At 36.6% G+C, this 17,737-nt stretch overlaps 1 protein-coding gene across 3 annotated transcripts in view; it reads right to left on the bottom strand.

Moving 5' to 3' along the window:
* DENND1B (DENN domain containing 1B) overlaps nucleotides 1-17,737 on the bottom strand; it is a 334,070-nt gene that overhangs the window by 303,853 nt on the left and 12,480 nt on the right. The gene's annotated exons all lie outside the window — the stretch shown is intronic.

Here is a 17,737-nt window from a genome sequence, read left to right as displayed (position 1 = left end):
ACTATGGTCAGACAGCTGGACCTGTCTGTTGAATTATGACATGTGTATTGATTATGGTCAGACAGAGGAAGCCATGTCTGTTGATCTTTGATTTCTCTGTATTTTCTCTGAAATTCAGGGTGCTGACTTTTTCCCCTGAACTAACTGAATGATATACATACTTGGTTAAAGGAATGATACATGTGCATGATTAAAGTGATTGTTAACCCCTCAAAAGTTGCCTTTCCTTTTATGAATGCAGATCTAAGAACCTGTGGCAGCAGCCCCCCTGTGTATGTCGGGGTGCTTACTGTTACATAATTCTATCAAATTTAGTCATCACACAATGTGGTTGTGACTACGTGTAATATTCTCCTAGTTCTGCTCCCCTCACAGCATCAGTTAATATAAGTCTTCCCAGGTTTTTCTCAAGTCCACCTGTTCATCATTTCTTACAGCACAATAGTATTCATATACCACATCTTGTTCAGTCATTCCCCAGCTGATGGGCATCCCCTCAATTTCCAATTCTCTGCCACCACAAAAAAGAGCTGCTATAAATATTTTTGTACATGTGGGTGACATTAATCTTTAATTAAATTCTCAGGTTACTCCAAAAATCAGTTATCATTCATTTCAGGATACTGGTAAAACTGCCAACTATCTTTTTCAAACTGAAACTATATCACAGATTTCAAAGATGGTGACTTTCTTTTTCCCCTTGAGGAAAGGTTTTCTGCTCCCTCAAAAAGGGAATGCCATGTTTGTTTGTTTGGGGTTTTTTTGAGGGAGGGGGTTTCTGACATAAACTCTCTGCCTTCTTCTTATATATATAAAATGATGCTTAATCTAACTAAAAATAAAATAGGTCAACCTAATGACTAACATTGACACTTTCTTGGAACTTTTAGGCATTTTTCAATGAACAAGGCATATAGAAAATAATATTACTACCAATTAGCTTACTGTTATTTATAGCTTGCAAAATGTTTTCTTTAACCATCACAAAAATCTTAGGCCAGAGTCAGGATAGACAGGATTGTCCCTTTTCCTTTGATGAGAAAATTGATGTTCAGTGTTTTAAATGATTTATCTAGGTCACATGACTAATCAGTGGCTGAACCAGAGTTTAGGTCATCTAAGTCCCTCCGATATCCCTTTCCATTACACTTTACTTCCACTTACTGCCTCTACTATAAACACTATCATTTTTTTATCACAGACATATATACAGTTCAAGCCTCTGGAAATTAGAATAGATTGGTATGAAAAGCACTGTCCTTCATTCATTTTATAATTAGAGAGAGCTTTCTACATTTAACAATAATTTCTTTGGGCTCCAAGAGCTCCTGCCAACAGTTAGTTTGACTTCCTAAAATTACTTCTCCCAGCTTCCTTGCCTTTTCTACCCATGTTATGAAAGAGAAGGGAGGAGGGAGCCTAAGAAATGTCAAAGTGCATCTCTTTATTTTTTATGGGAGGATTCATGTGAATGACTTTTTCCAAATCAAAAAATTAGCTCGTTTCATGTATGTATATATGTATGTATGCACGTGTGTATATATACACATACAGATACATACAAATACATTTATATACATTATATACATTTTTATATACATAAATATATACTAACTATATATGAAAAAGACACACCCTCTAGATCACTATTACGACTCATAGGATCTAAAGTTAGAACTTCACAGAGGATCTAGTTCAGTCCTATCATTTTACTGATCAGGAAACTACAGCACAGAGAATTTAAATGAAATGTACCCAAGATCACCCAGGTAGTAAGTAGCGGAATTGGGAACCAGACCTCCTGACTCAAAAGACAAGCCTGATGCCAGGTCTATTGCTAAACAATATGAGAAAAGATGCTAGTCTTAGAATGAATAATCCTGTATTTGTAACTGAGCTCTACTACTTAAGTAGCTATGGAATCTGGAACCTTGATGGGTCTCAGTTTATTTATCTGTAAAATGAGGAGATTGAATTACATGATCTTTAAAGTTCTTCCTGTTCTAAATCCCATGATCCCTGTAGCTCTTGATGTAGCATTTTTCTCTCCAATACCACAGGCACCAAGTATCATTATATCACAAATCTAGAACTGTGATAAGAAATTAAAAAAGAAAAATTGATTTGAGTTTTCAATCTCCTTGCCCCTGCTTCTGCACTTCTTTATTATGCTTTGTTTGGAATGCCTTACAGAATGCTAACATGCGCCTATCTTATCTCCTTTTGTGGGATCCTCAACTTCATTTCTTGGGAGATAATAGTTATACAACATCATTGGTAGCATTAAAAATACAGCTCTTTGTTTCAAGAAGAACCTTGAGGCCATTATGTCACCTCCCAAAGGCAATTAACCCCATGAGTCCTGGCTTATTGTACATTTGAAATGTGTATCCAAGAAATATACACACTGATAAATGGGCACTGTTGCCTGTCTACCTATATGTTAGTATCTGGACATCAGATATTTTCATCTAATTGCTTTTTTCAAATGTGGATTATAATGACAAATTCTTCCAAAATTATGGCTCTCACTTAGGATGCACGGCAATGGTCCAGAGCTTGATTCACAAACAATAGTCTCTGAGGACATCATCATCTGCAGGGAATCCCTCTTCAAACTGTATTCAGTGCAGAATAATCTCCATGACAGAAGCAAAAACTTTGTTTTATCCCTAATAAAAAGACAATTCTCAGGCAAAACTCCCTTTTACGTACTCCAAGAAATCTCATAATTTTGATGTACACTTGAGAGACACTGCACTGGAGAAGAGCCTTTAGGGGTAACATTTTGCTCAACCTAAGCAATGCTTTTTTTCAGATTCAACAATAAGCAGAATAAAAGCTTATATTTCTTTAAGGTTTGTAAAGTTTTATCACTTTTATCTCACTTGATCCTCACAACAACTCTGGGAGGTAGGTACTTTTATTATCTCTATTTTATAGATGAGGGGAACTGAGGCAAACAGAGGTTAAGTGACTTGCCCAGGATCACACAGCTACTAAGTGTCTGAGGCCAGATTTGAACTTCGGTCTTCCTGACTCCAGGTCCAGTAATCTATCTACTGTACCACCTAACTGTCTAATGAGAACTTGTCTTCACTATATATCATCCAGTCAATGATAAAGATCTGCTCAACTGCAGAATGTCGCTTAGCACATCCCTTCTAATATGAGAGTATCAATGATCTTCTCAATGTATGTGTAGATTATTCTTGAAAAATTTTTTACGTTTCTCAGTAATAATAACATCCCTGATATTTTAATACCTTTATTTGTTTATTTACTTTATTATTTTCTCTTTGATCACATCTACTAAGAATCAGTCCTTCTAAGGATTCAAAATTCTGTCACCTCTGATACAGATTCTTCTGGAGAATAATTGGCCTATTTTAGCTACTTTTCCCACTTTTGCTTTCTTCAGAGCCATTTCCACTTCCTCAAGAAATAAATCTGGGATTGATGTCAGAAGTTAAATGCAGTAGCTCCACTGTCCTTGACAGTAATGAATATAAATATCTGTACAAATCTTTTTTTTTTTCATTTTTCACTGCTTGCTCTCCTTGTTTTATCCTTCAATGCCCTGATACGACTTTACTTAGCGGAGTGTATCACCAAGGTTTCATTTTAAAAAATTTCCTTCTACTCCTTATATTTCATGAAATGACACTATTCATAACCCTCCACCATTCTTCTTTATAAGACTCTACAAACAAGTTTGTATTCTAAACAAGAGTTGCCTTTATCTGCCATGGTCTCCTTGCAAAACGGAGAGGTAAGTGTTTGCTTACTAAAACAGACCAGGCTTCCGATTAAAACCGTAACAGAGGCATAGAGTATGCTTAGGATTAAAACTGTAACAGAGGCACAGAGTAGGCTGAGGTTTGCATTTCCTGGTGGACTATACACAGAATGAACAGATACTCTCTGCATGATTCCAGGCAACCTTGTGGAACCTTGGGAGATGCTTCTTCCAGCCTACACAAAGGCCTGTACTGTGTCTGCTGAGCCAGAAAAGCTGATGACTAAGGGATAATTTAAAAGCAAAGTAATGGACTCTTAAAGTTCTGTGTTGTTTTTTGTTGTGGTTTTTTTTTTTCTTCTGGTTGTGAAGCATGAGAATTACTTAAAGCTAGTCTCCACACCAAGGTAAGAAAGAATTGCTGCCGTAACTCCCACCAGCCTCCATAAAGTTAGGAATACATAGCCACCTCTGTCTCTTTGTGGTTGATCTTTCCTGATATTAATCAAATAATCATTCTATTGTGGATATGTCTAAGACTGTCAGAAACCTTTTAAGTTCCAAAAGATCTACATGTCCTATATGGCCTATAATGAAGCAAATGCAATGTGGTATCAGGAGAGAAAAGAGAAGTAGAAAGACAGTTACTACTCAAGAAAAGATGTAGTTTCAGGAAGCAAGAGCTCTCATGGGAGGGAACCCAAGGGGAACATCAAGAGGACTCTAAGAAAAGAAAGAATTTCCAGGGCCTGAAAGAAGAGTTGTGAGTAACTCCTTGCCAGGTATTTCCCCAACATGTGTGCTTCACTGTACTCCGTTTTATCCTACTCTTCCTATGGACACTGTGTATATTTGTTGGAGAATATGCTTCAGGTCTTAGAACATATTCCAAAACTCCCATGTTTCATACTAACATGTTCTTATATCATTTTAGTAAATGACTTTGGTAAGAGCAGAGTAAATCTATTGGTTGATTTAAATAGGAAGCACACTGTTGGGTGCTCAGAAGCCACAGTCAATAAGTCAGTTAGTCAGTATTGGAAGGAGATCCTTGGGATCCAAGGATCCCAATGATAGCAACTGCCCATACTTATTGTCAGTACAATAAATTATAGATTAAGGAGAAGTTCTAATATTTGTAACAAAATTTAAATACTTTAAAAGATTTTTGCAAAAGGAAAGATACAAACATTGAAAATAAACTTTTGTTTTAATTAGATATATTTTGAACTTTATGAATATTCAAGCAATTTAAATACACACCATTAATGGCATAAACACCAAAACATATTACATGTTTAGAAGTAAAATTTTTACATAGTATATTCTCAGTTTACAGATACTTCTGTGGAAGCAGGGGTACTATCATATTCTCCCTTTATTGACAGGAGCAAAGCCATTTTAGAAAGAGATTCCATTTCATTTTAAATGGGCAATCACACATAAATATATCTCATATAACCCCCTTCTCTCTTCTGATACTACTACCACCCTAGGTAGCAACAGTCCTCATCCCTTCATGCTTAAACTATTTTAATGGCTTGCTGGTTGCTCTACTTGCCTTAAGACTCTCTTCAAGTCTCTGAAGTTCATCCTCCATTCAGGTGTCAAATGAATCTTCCAAAAGAACAGGTCTGACAATGTCAACCTCCCAATGCAATCAACTCTAGTGGACTGATGTAACCACCTTCAATCATAGAGGATTCAAATCTCCAAGTAAACAATCAGTCACTAAGAAATTAGTAATGCTTACTATGTTCCAGAAAGTGTGCTAAGAGCTGGAGATACAAAGAAAGGTAAAAACAGTTCCTGCCTTCAAAGAGATCATATCCTACTGGGAAAGGAAACGTGTGTGACTAGGTATAATTGTAGACTGGTCAATAGGAGCTCACTGCTTTGAGCATGTACTATCTGTTCTGCCTGATACCAGACCACATGAACGTTTGAGAAGCCTGTTTCTATAAATATGTGATGACACACCACAGTCACCACAATCTAGGTGGGTGAGGAACCAGTACAGCCCTAAGTTGCAAATCTCCCAGCAGTCAAGACAGTATATCTTGAAGGCAAAAAAGTAACTTGTCCAGCAGCTCTGCCACATCTGGAAGTCAACATAGCAGAGCAAATGTTTAATAGCAATCACTGTTAGGGATCCTCAGAGGTAAGGTGGTAGAATATGCCCCAACTTGGGAGTGTTTTTGTACTCTGGTTCTTGCAATATATCTCCAGTAAATATCTCTTTGTAAAAACTAATTAAGTAGAAGAAATAACACTAGTGAGATACAACCTAACACTGGCAAATGATATTGGGGCAATTATCTCTGGCAAATGACACTGGAGAAAACATGCTGGATGGGCCTCAATATTATTAGATGGCCCCAAATTACTTTAAAGGTACTGCTAGAAATAGAAAGTGAGTCCAAGACAGAGAAATTAAACACAGATGACATACAGCTAGATGCTTGGGTTTTGATGGCTCTGAGTGAGATAAATAGCAATTGTCTCTCTTCTGGCCAGAAACTCCAAGGGTCCAGCATAGGTTGATTTTTTTTTGAGTAGGCAAACTGCCTCATTTCTTACCTAGCCTTAAATCACTGAATGGGTATTGCCTCAGACAAACTGAGACCTGAGAAGGACCTTAGCTTAAAAAGGCCAAGGTTTCCCACTGCATGTTGAACTATCTCCAGTCATCCTGACCTATGTCTTGCCACCTATGTCTTGACTGAAATGACTGGAGGAGAGAGTGAGACTAATGATTTTACACAGCCCTGCCTCACTTAAATCCAATTCACTTACAAGTCTTTACCCTCCTGATATCATTGGTCCTCTTCGAAAATGAAGGACATAACAACAACGACAGAGAGCTAGATGGACAGAGAGACAGACAGACAACACATGTACTATATAGACAAAGTAAGGGAAAGGAATCTTTTTCACTCTCTCTCATCTCCCACACATAATTAGTTGAAAAGTTCTGTGGATATCTCTTCACAACTATCCACTCTTTTCTATTCACATCACCACCCCAACTATTATCATGCTTTCCTAATTTTTCTTGCCCTCTACAATCTACCTTTAACAAAGTTGCCAAAATAATCCTCTTAATTTATTGATTCTGATTCTCTCACTTGTGGAATAAAAAATCTTCAGGGTCTCAATTATCTTTAGGACAAGCTCCTTAGCCTGTTATTATGTGCCCTTCTTTTTTTAGTGTATCTTTCCATTCTTATTTTGCTCTCCTTTCTTTGGGATACTATCATCAAACTGAACTACTTGACCTCTCCTGCTTCCATATATTTCCTTCCAAGAAGTATTCCTCTCCACTTTTCCACCTATTGAAATTCTCCTCTTCCTTCAAGGCCCAGCTCAGATGTTAAAACTTCTATGAAGCTCCCCCTAATTCCTGTACCCCATATCAAGACATTGACTAAATCCCTATTCTGCACCTTCTGACTAAATCCCTCTTCTGCACCTTCATTATATTCAACTCCGTAACATATTCATTTGTATTCATGTATGTCATTTTGGTCCTCTGAGAATGAAGGACAACAACTAACCATTCACCGTACTATAAGATAAATTCCTCAACACAAAAATCTGGGCTGTCTTACCATCTCTGTATCCTCGGCACTTAGAAGAACACAGGTCCATACTTCAACTCCCCAGATGTGTAATTTCATCAGAGTCTATATGATTTCCAAGGATGCAGATCACAACCCATTTTCACCTTCTTACTTTGTCTGATGCTAGTCCGTGTTTTCTTAAAAAGCCTTCACAGGTAATCCACTCAATTTATTGGGTGCTCCTTTGCTTCCTAATATATTCTTTTAGATCTTTTGCTATCCCATAGACACCAACGAAGCACTAGAGCCACCTACTTACCTCCTTTAATGATCAAACATCTGACTGATAACTCTAATCGGAACTCCTTTACTCCATTTCTTTAGTATAACTCCTTGTTAATAATACAATGCAGCCTACTTTTTTGAATAACGTTTAGTTTTAACTCTTCTGAGATTGTAGTATTTTATGACTTGCCAATATAACTATCTCTGAAAACATACGGATATTAAAACATAGGCCTTCATTTCAAGATAGAGATCATTAAAATCCCTACACAATTTCCTAAATGAAATCCAAGGACTCCTTTTCACCCATTTAATGCTAAACCTGGCTCATTGTTAAGTTATTGTTTCTTTCCAACATAATGATGTACTATGTATTGATGGATCAGCTCTATGGTATGCCCATCATTACATAGGACCATTCTTCACATGCATTTGGTTTTTCCCATGTGATTAGGCCGAACCTTTGAATAAGTACATATCTCATTCAAAAAGCTCTGCAATTTGCCTGAGTTTGATGAAATAAGTACTACATCATCTGTAAACATGAGTTTTGGACAAGTTCATCAACTACAGGCAATCTCTCTTCCATTTGAATTCTTTACTGGACACCTTCTGTGACAATAATAAACACCTTTGGCAAGCACAGGTCTCTATTTTCAGTTACTGAATAGTAGTAGTAGTAGTGGTAGTGGTAGTGGTAGTAGTAGTAGTAATATAACTAATTACTGGTAACAGTAGTAGTAGCAATATAATAATAAAGTCAAAAAAATCTTAAGTAATATATTTCAAGGAATCACATATGATTCTGATCTAAAAAACGAAAAGATATTATCGGCAAAGAGCCTTTAAGTTAGAATTTTGTTCTTTTTCATACAATTTTTTATCATCAACAAACATAAACACATTGAGATCTTGTTTTCTCTACAACTTTCAGTCAACTGTGTGACAATAAAATTGCTTTCTGTCCTCATATCTTTATCAGGTATGTCTTCAATATGTGTGTAAATTAATCTCACAAAGATTTTTGACAGTATGATACAAATATGATCCTGATACCTGAACTATGGAAGAATAAAATAAATTCAGAAAAACCAAGCATTACCTCAGTGATCAATACTGATTTTAAAATGTTCAAAAGCAAAAAGACTACAACAATATACAAATAATTTACTATAACCAAATTGGATTTATACCAGAATGCAAGGATGGATCAATGTTAAAAAATAAAACAAAACAAAACAAAACAAAAATAAACAAAAAACCAATTACCATAATGATCATATAAACAATGTGATACAATGGAAAAAGTGGGGGGGCGGAGCCAAGATGGCGAAGTAGAAAGACGCACATACACATAGCTCCGAACCCACAAACCACAGAACGGCTAGAGGGGACCAAGCCAGGGCGAATTCTGCACCCAGAGACCACGGAATATTGGAGCGAGGGAGATTTCTGCTCCGGAGAGACCTGCAAACCTCTCGCAGGGGGTCCTTCGCGCCGTGGACTGGGCACCGGGACAGGGAGCAGAGTGCAGCCCTGCCGCGGCCACGACACCGTGAGGAAAAGATCCGAGAGGGCTACGGGGACGGGATCTCCAGTGGCCACGTGGGTCCCCCCACCCACAGAGGGACCTGCAAACCTCTAGCAAAAGGTCCGTCGCGCTGCAGACGCGGAGCCCAGCCCGGACCGGCCGCGGCTCCGAGAGGTACAGATCCGAGAAGGCTCCAGAGACGGGTTCTCCAGTGGCGGCACAAGCCCCCCCACCAACAGGTGACTGAGAGGGGTAGGTGAGAGAGTCTCTTTGGTGGGTCGAGAGGGGAGTGGGGTGCCCCCATGGCTCGGGCCCCCCCAGGAGATAGAAGCTGAGAGGCGGCTACAGACAGGGGCTCCCCAAACGGGCGGGAGCCTGGATCCATTGTGGAAGGTCTGTGCATAAACCCCCTGAGGGAACTGAGCCAGAGAGGCGGCCCTGCCCCTGACCTCAGCACCTGAACTTAATTTAACACTGCCCCTGCCAAAAACCCTAAGGCGGGAAGCAGCATTTGAATCTCAGTCCCCAAACGCTGGCTGGGAGGACCAGGAGGCGAGGTGGGTGTGAGGAGAACATTCAGAGGTCAGGCGACTGGTTGGAGAGAATGCCAAGAAAAGGGAAAAGAAATAAAACTATTGAAGGGTACTTTATCGGAGAAAAAACACTTCCTCCCTTCCTTTCTGATGGGGAGGAACAATGCTTGACATCAGGCAAAGACACAGAAATCGAGGATTCTGTGTCCCAGCCCACCCAATGGGCTCGGGCCATGGAAGAGCTCAAGAGGAATTTTGAAAATCAAGTTAGAGAGGTGGAGGAAAGACTGGGAAGGGAAATGAGAGGGATGAGAGAGAAGCATGAAAAGCAGATCAGCTCCCTGCTAAAGGAGAACCAAAAAAATCTTGAAGAAATTGGCACCTTGAGAACTAGCCTAACTCAGCTGGCAAGGGAGGTGCAAGAGGCCAATGAGGAGAAGAATGCTGTCAAAAGCAGAATTAACCAAATGGAAAAGGAGATTCAAAAGCTCACTGAAGAAAATAGATCTTTCAAAACTGGAATGGTACGGATGGACGCTAAGGACTTTATGAGAAAGACAGATATCTCAGAACATACCGCGCAGATTCGAAAAATGGAAGATAATGTGAAATATCTTACTGGAAAAACAACTGACCTGGAAAACAGAATCAGGAGAGACAATGTAAAAATTCTGGGTCTACCTGAAAACCAGGATCAAAAGAAGAGCCTAGACATCATCTTCCATGAAATTATCAAGGAAAACTGCCCTGAGATTCTAGAACCAGAAGGCAAAATAAATATTCAAGGAATCCGCAGAACACCGCATGAAAGAGATCCAAAAAGAGAAACTCCTAGGAGCATTGTGGCCAAATTCCAGAATTCCCAGGTGAAAGAGAAAATATTGCAAGCAGCTAGAAAGAAACAATTCAAGTATTGTGGAAATACAATCAGGATAGCACAAGATCTGGCACCTTCTACATTGAGGGATAGAAGGGAATGGAATAGGATATTCCAGAAGTCAAAGGAACTAGGACTGAAGCCAAGAATCACCTACCCAGCAAAACTGAGTATAATACTTCAGGAGAAAAAATGGTCTTTCAATGAAATAGAGGACTTTCAAATTTTCCTGATGAAAAGACCAGAGCTGGAAAGAAAATTTGACTTTCTAACACAAGAATGAAGAGAACCATGAAAAGGTGAACAGCAAAGAGAAGTCATAAGGGACTTACTAAAGTTGAACTGTTTACATTCCTACATGGAAAGACAATATTTGTAACTCTTGAAACATTTCAGTATCTGGGTACTGAGTGGGAGTACACACACACACACATGCACACACGTACACATACGTAGAGACAGAGTGCACAGAGTGAATTGAAGAGGATGGGATCATATCTTAAAAAAAAAAAATGAAATCAAGCAGTGAGAGAGAAATATTGGGAGGAGAAAGGGAGAAGTTATATGGGGCAAATTATCTCTCATAAAAGAGGCAAGCAAAAGACTTATTAGTGGTGGGATAAAGAGGGGAGGCAAGAGAAAAACATGAGGTCTACTCTCATCACATTCCACTAAAGGAAAGAATATAATGCACACTCATTTTGATAGGAAAACCTATCTCATAATACAGGAGAGTGGGGGACAGGGGCACAAGCAGGGTGGGGGGGAGGATGGAGGGGAGGGCATGGGGAGGAGAATGCAATACGAGGTCGACACTCATGGGGAGGGAAAGGACCATAAGAAAACAGAAGTAAAGGGGGACAGGATAGGATGGAGGGAAATATAGTTAGTCCTATACAACACAACTAGTATGGAAATCATTTGCAAAACTAAACAGATATGGCCTATATTGAATTGCCTGTCTTCCAAGGGGAAGGGGTGGAGAGGGAGGGAGCTAAAGAAGTTGGAACTCAAAGTGTTAGGACCAAATGTAATGTTCTTACCACTGGGTAACAAGAAATACAGGTTAAGGGGTTAAGAAAGCTATCTGGCCCTACAGGACAAAAGAGAAGACGGAGACAAGGGCAGGGAGGGAGGATAGAGGAGAGAGCAGATAGGTCACAGGGGCAATTAGAAAGCTCGGGCTTGGGGGGGGGGGGAGGGGATAAAAGGGGAGAAAATTTGTAACCCAAAATTGTGTGAAAATAAATGTTAAAAGTTAAATAAAAATAAAAAATAAAAAAAAAAAGTGCTGGATTTGTATTGAGACACCTAACTTGGTGAAACCACTTAACTCTCTAGAATTTAAACTCCTCATCTGAAAAATAATGGGGTTAGAGTAGATAAATTCTGAGGTTCCTTTTATTTCTAAATCTATAAGAAAAACCATGTAATTATATCTATAGATCCAGAAAAAGTCTTTTGGAAAGGTACAGAACTCATTTATGCATTAAAAACAATAAACTAAAAAGCATAACTATGGAAGGCTTTTTAAAAAATTTGATAAAAACTTACCTAAAACCAAGCACTAGCATAATTGACAAAGGAGAAATAGTTGAAGCTTTCTCAGTAAATACCTGAATGAAAGAAAGCTGTCCCTTCCCTTCTCATGGAACATAGTTATAGAAATGCCAAAAAAAAAGCAAAAAGACAAGGAAAAGAAGCTAAAAGAATAAATACTGGCAAGCAAGAATAAAATTATCCCTATTGCACAGAACCTGGTGAATTACTTAGATCACAAAACCCTGGAAATTTAACAAGGAAACTATAACAACTCAGTAAGTTGAGATCCACTAAAAGGTTAAACAACAAATCCACCAAAAAAAAAAAAAAATCAACATTTCTATATAATAATAATGAAAACCATGATACATAGAAAATTAGCAAAAATACACAAAACAAGGAATAATTCTTGAATAAGTGGTTGAAAGATGTGAACAGCTTCAAAAAGAACCGTGAACTATCAATCACCATATGAAATTTTTTCAAATCATTTATGCTAAGTTTTAAAAAAATTAATTAAAACAATTGAGGTTTAACCTCTTGCCAAAAATGGCAAAGAATAAAAAATGAGATGGATATGGTAAATGTTGAAGAGGCATTGGGACGACATACAAACCAATACAATTGACCTGCAAATATCTTAACTATTTTGGAAAACTGAATTACAGGAAAATATTAACTAAAATACTAATAACTTTGGGTCCAGCAATACATAAGGCAAAATGTCCAAAGGGGTCAAGACAGAAAGGCTCCCTTGAATAGATAATATTAATAATCAACAATTAAAATTTCATGATTAAGTCAGTAAAGAAAAAGTTTTTGACAAAAATACAATCCCCTTTTCCGTTTAAAAAGAAAAAAAAACAGAAATAAATGAACCCTTCCGATACTATGTTAAAATAGGATCTAACTCAAACCTACAGTCAACGTTATCTGTTACGGAGTTAACGCTACGCCTTCCCAGTAAGAGCAGGGCTGTAGCAACAACGAACCATTAGCACCACGACTACTTTACGTGGTACTTGAGAATAAACAAAGGCAAAAAGGAAATGAAGTTACTACTTCTTGCAGCTGATGTGATCCACTTAGACAATCACAGAGAGTCAACTAAAAAGCTAATTCAAACGATAACTTCAGCAAAGTAGGATACAAAATAAACCTATAAAAATCATAAGCCTTTCTGTATACTATCAACAAAACCCTACAAGAAGAAAAAGAAAGAAAAATTATGTTCAAGATAAGTATAGAATGCATAAAGTATTTGGGAATCAGTCTACCAAACACACAGGAATAGTAAGACTACAATTACAAAATACCCTGTAAAAAAATATAGACCAGAATAACTGAAAATGTACTAATTGCTCACCAATGGGGCAAGCTGGGTTGGACCAATTTAGTAAAAATGGCAATACTACTCATGTTAATATGTTCATCTAATGCCATACTAAGCAAATTACCAAAAGATTACATTTAAGAGCTAGAAAAAAATTAACATAATTAATCTAGAGAAACAAAAAATCAAAAGTCTAAAGTGAAATAAGGAAAAAGGCACAAAGGAAGGAGACCTACAGATACCAATCTTACTATCTTACTACTGTGATAAAAAAATGATGAGCTCAAAAAATATAGAAAGACTTGCATGAAATAAAAAAGAGCGACATGAACAGAACCAAGAGAACACAGTACATAGTAACAGTGATACTGTTTTAGAACAGCTTTGAGCAAGGAAGTTATTGTGACTATTATAAACACCCAAATTAACTATAAAGGACATATGAAGAAAAATTCTATCTGCACCCAGATAAAGAACTGATAAATAGAAGTATGTATAGAATAATTTTAAATATATGTACCTTTTCGTGTCTAATGGTAGCCATCTCTTGGGCAGGCTGGAAGAAGGGTAGAGGAAAAAAAGGATTTTATGTAATTTCGTTGTACATTTGAAAAGAATAGCAAGTTGCGCTTAGGAGGTTTGCAGTTTCATGTACAATAATCTTTTTATTTTACTATGTTAGAGAAATACTTTTTTATTCCATTAATAAGTATTATTGGGGGAAAATAGAGAAAAACATTTTTAAAAGAATGAAAGCTCATTAAAGGCAGGGACTGCTAGACTGTGGTCTGTATATCCTTAGGGTTTAATATAGTATCCTACATGTAGAAGATACTTCACAAAAGTGTGCAGAATTAAAAATAAATAAATGAAAATAAAACCAATTTAAATGCAGTGTTCTTTCAAAAAAAAGGAAGGCAGATCAGTGGAACAAAGTAAACATACAATTTACAGCAACAAATGACTACAGTAACCTCATGCTTGACAAGTGTAGAGACTTAAGTTTTGGGAATAAGAATTCAATATTTGGCAAAAAATTGTTGGGGAAACTGGTAAGAGGTCTAGAAGAAATTGAGTATAGTCCAGTATCTTACATCATTTACCAAGGAAAGCTCAAAATGGATACATGACCTAGATATAAAGGGAGATATAAGAAAATTAGAAGAACATGGAGCACATTACCTATGAGACTTGTGGACAAGACAAGAATTTACAAATAAACAAGAGACAGAGAGCACTGTGAGGTGCAAAAATGGATAATTTAATTACATTAATTTTAAAAGGCTTTGTACAAATAAAACCAATGTAGCCAAGATCAGAAGGAAAGCAGAAAACTAGGCAGGGGGATGGGAAAATATAGGCAGTTTCTCAGATAAAGGTCTCAACTCTCAAATATATATAGAGAACTCTGTCAAATTTATAACAATACGAGTCATTCTCCAATTGATAAATGGTCAAAGGATATGAACAGGCAGTTTTTCATTGAAGAAATCAGATATATAGATACATATATACACATAGATATATATATGATTGGCTAAAATGATAGGAGAAAATTACAAATGTTAGAAGGAATGAGGAAAAATTGGGCCTTTAATACACTGTTGGTGGAACTATGAATCATTTTGGAGAGCAATTTGGAATTATGCTCAAAGAATTATAAAACTCTGTAGAGCTTTTGACTCAGCAATACCACTACTGGGTCTGTTTCCCAAGGTGATCAGGGAAAAAAGAAAAGAACCTACATGTTCTAAAATATTTACAGCAGCTCTCTTTGTGGTGGCAAAGATGTGGAGACTAAGGGAATATTCATCAATTGGGGAATGGCTAAACAAGTTGTGGTATATGACTGTTATGGAATACTACTGTGTTCTAAAAAATGATGAGCTGGATGATTTTAGAAAAACGGGGAAATGCTCACATGAAATAAAACTTAAATGAGCAAAATCAAGAGAAAGTTGTATATAGTAACAGCAATATTGATCAAAGAACAACTGTGAATTGCTAAATTATTCAGAATATTACAAATACTCAAATCAACTTTTACAAAGAACCTCTGAAGGAAGATGTTACACACCTCTGCAGAAAGAACAGATAAACAGAAATATGCACAGTACGGTGTGTGGGTATGTGGGTGTGAAATGGTGGCCTTCTCTAGTGCTACTGGGAGGAGGAGGGAGGAAGGAGGGAAAAGGAAGGAGGCAGTTCAGAGTTTAAAATGTAAAAAGGTTATATCAAAAGCAAATTAAAGAAGCAAGGAAAGAAATATCTAATAAAAATTACAAATAAAAACTTCATGACCAAGCAATAAAGAGTATCCCAAAAGATGAAGTGGATAATTGAATGTAACTGAAGTTTTAAAAAATAAAATTAAATCACTTAAAATTAGAAGGGAAACAATTACCTGACCAAAAAATACGTGTAGAAAGTTTCTCTGATAAAGATTTTATATCAATAACGCAAAAGGAAGTAATTCAAATTCGTAAGAACAAAAGTTATTCCCTATTAGAGAAACAGATGGGCAAAGGACATAAAGTCAGTTCTCAAAGGAAGAAATCCAGGCTATCAACAAAAAACCACGTGAAAAAATGCTTCAGATCACTAATAACTAAGAAAATGTAAAATAAACCAACTCTGAGATTCCACCTCATTCTTTCTTGCCAATCTGTATGTATGAAGTGAAACCTCAAGAGTTGTTTTAATATAGATTGGCAAAAATAACAAGAAAAGAAAAATGACAATTATTAGAGGGATCATGAGAAATCAGATACACTAATATATTGTTAGTACAACAATGAATTAGTCCAGTCATTCTGGAAAGTAATTTGGAGCTATGCCCAAAAAAGTTACTACTCTATGACCAACTGTTATCATTTTGGGTCAATATTGAACTTCTAACGCACAAAAATATCTTACCCAAAGACATGACAAAGTGGATGGTCTCTGGCAATTCTGAGAAGACAAATAAAATGATGCAGAGTAAAATGAATAGAACCCAGGGCCAATTAATGTACTGATGGCCTTGTAAAGAAAAACAACTATGAGAAATTAAGAATTTTGGTATATGTAATAACCAACCAATAATTCTACCTCGAGGACTAGTGATAAAGCATACCTACTTCCTAATAAAATGATGATAACTCAAGGTACAAACTGAGAATTATATTTTGGGATGTGGCCAACGTGAAACTTTTTTTTGCTTGAACATGCAAATTGAATAAAAGGGTTTTGTTCTGTTTTCCTCCTCTGAATTTTTGAGGGAAATAGGAAGGGAGAAAGGGCCTATCAATATATAGTTATCAAAATGAAAAAAGAAGAAAAATAAAAAAGGTCAATGAATCATTTTTTTAAAAGCAGTTAAAAAAATTTTTAAAGGTCAGTGAATAAACAAGTCAGCTTTGAAAAAAGTATGTTAATTTTATCATATACTTCAAAATAAAAGCAAGCTTTATATAATACATATTTGCAATTTCATGTATTAATCCTTCATTTGTTTCTAATTTGTATTTGAAAATTTCATCTTATTTGCTATGTGTTAAAGTTTAGAATAAAAAAACAAGAGAATAAACAACTTGTATAAAATGAAGCAGAGTGAAATAAACAGAACCTGGAAAACAATAATGGATATGAAAACAATAGCTAAAGGCTAAGCAATCATAATGACCAATCTTGGTACCAGAGAACAAATGACGACTGCATAAATATGTTCAAGTCATACCCACTATGAGTGTAGTAAATGTCTAATAGATTTTACTGAAAGACCCCTTCAACTCACAAATGAGAAATTGGGTCTCAAATGTTACTTGCCCAATATTCTCACAGTTAGCTGTCGAAGTTAGATTAAGTATGGTTAGAACCCAAATATCAGGACTCCCAGGTCAGTGTTTTTGATTCTTGAATCTTCTCAGTACCTTGTTTCTTTATTTAACAATATTTCTACTTATTATAGCTGTCCCTGATTCATTCCTTTGTCTTTATTTCTAATGCTATCTAGATCACATTACCCAAAAGTATTTAGGAAAAGATGTATATTAGACAAAGAATCAAGGCTATGGAAAGAATACAAATATATCATGAGATATGTGTGTAACAGCAGAATACAAAACACTATATTTGGCTACTAAAGTTATAATGAATTAAACAAGATTATGCTGTACTGGTGCTAAAGGATTCAGTTGAACTTCCAACTACATGGGCAGCAGGCATTTTTGCTTCCCCTCATAGTGGAGCTCAGAGGTCTGGACCAAAAAGAAAATTTCCTTTATTCTGACTAGTTAACATTTAGCAGAGATATGCATAAATAAGAGTTTTAATTTAAGGATGAAGGAAGAAAG

Source organism: Notamacropus eugenii, chromosome 2 (genome assembly GCF_028372415.1).
Source record: "Notamacropus eugenii isolate mMacEug1 chromosome 2, mMacEug1.pri_v2, whole genome shotgun sequence".
NCBI classification, from domain to species: domain Eukaryota; kingdom Metazoa; phylum Chordata; class Mammalia; order Diprotodontia; family Macropodidae; genus Notamacropus; species Notamacropus eugenii.
The sequence above is the reverse complement of the archived record's forward strand: the minus strand, read 5'-3'. Positions and strand labels throughout refer to the sequence as shown.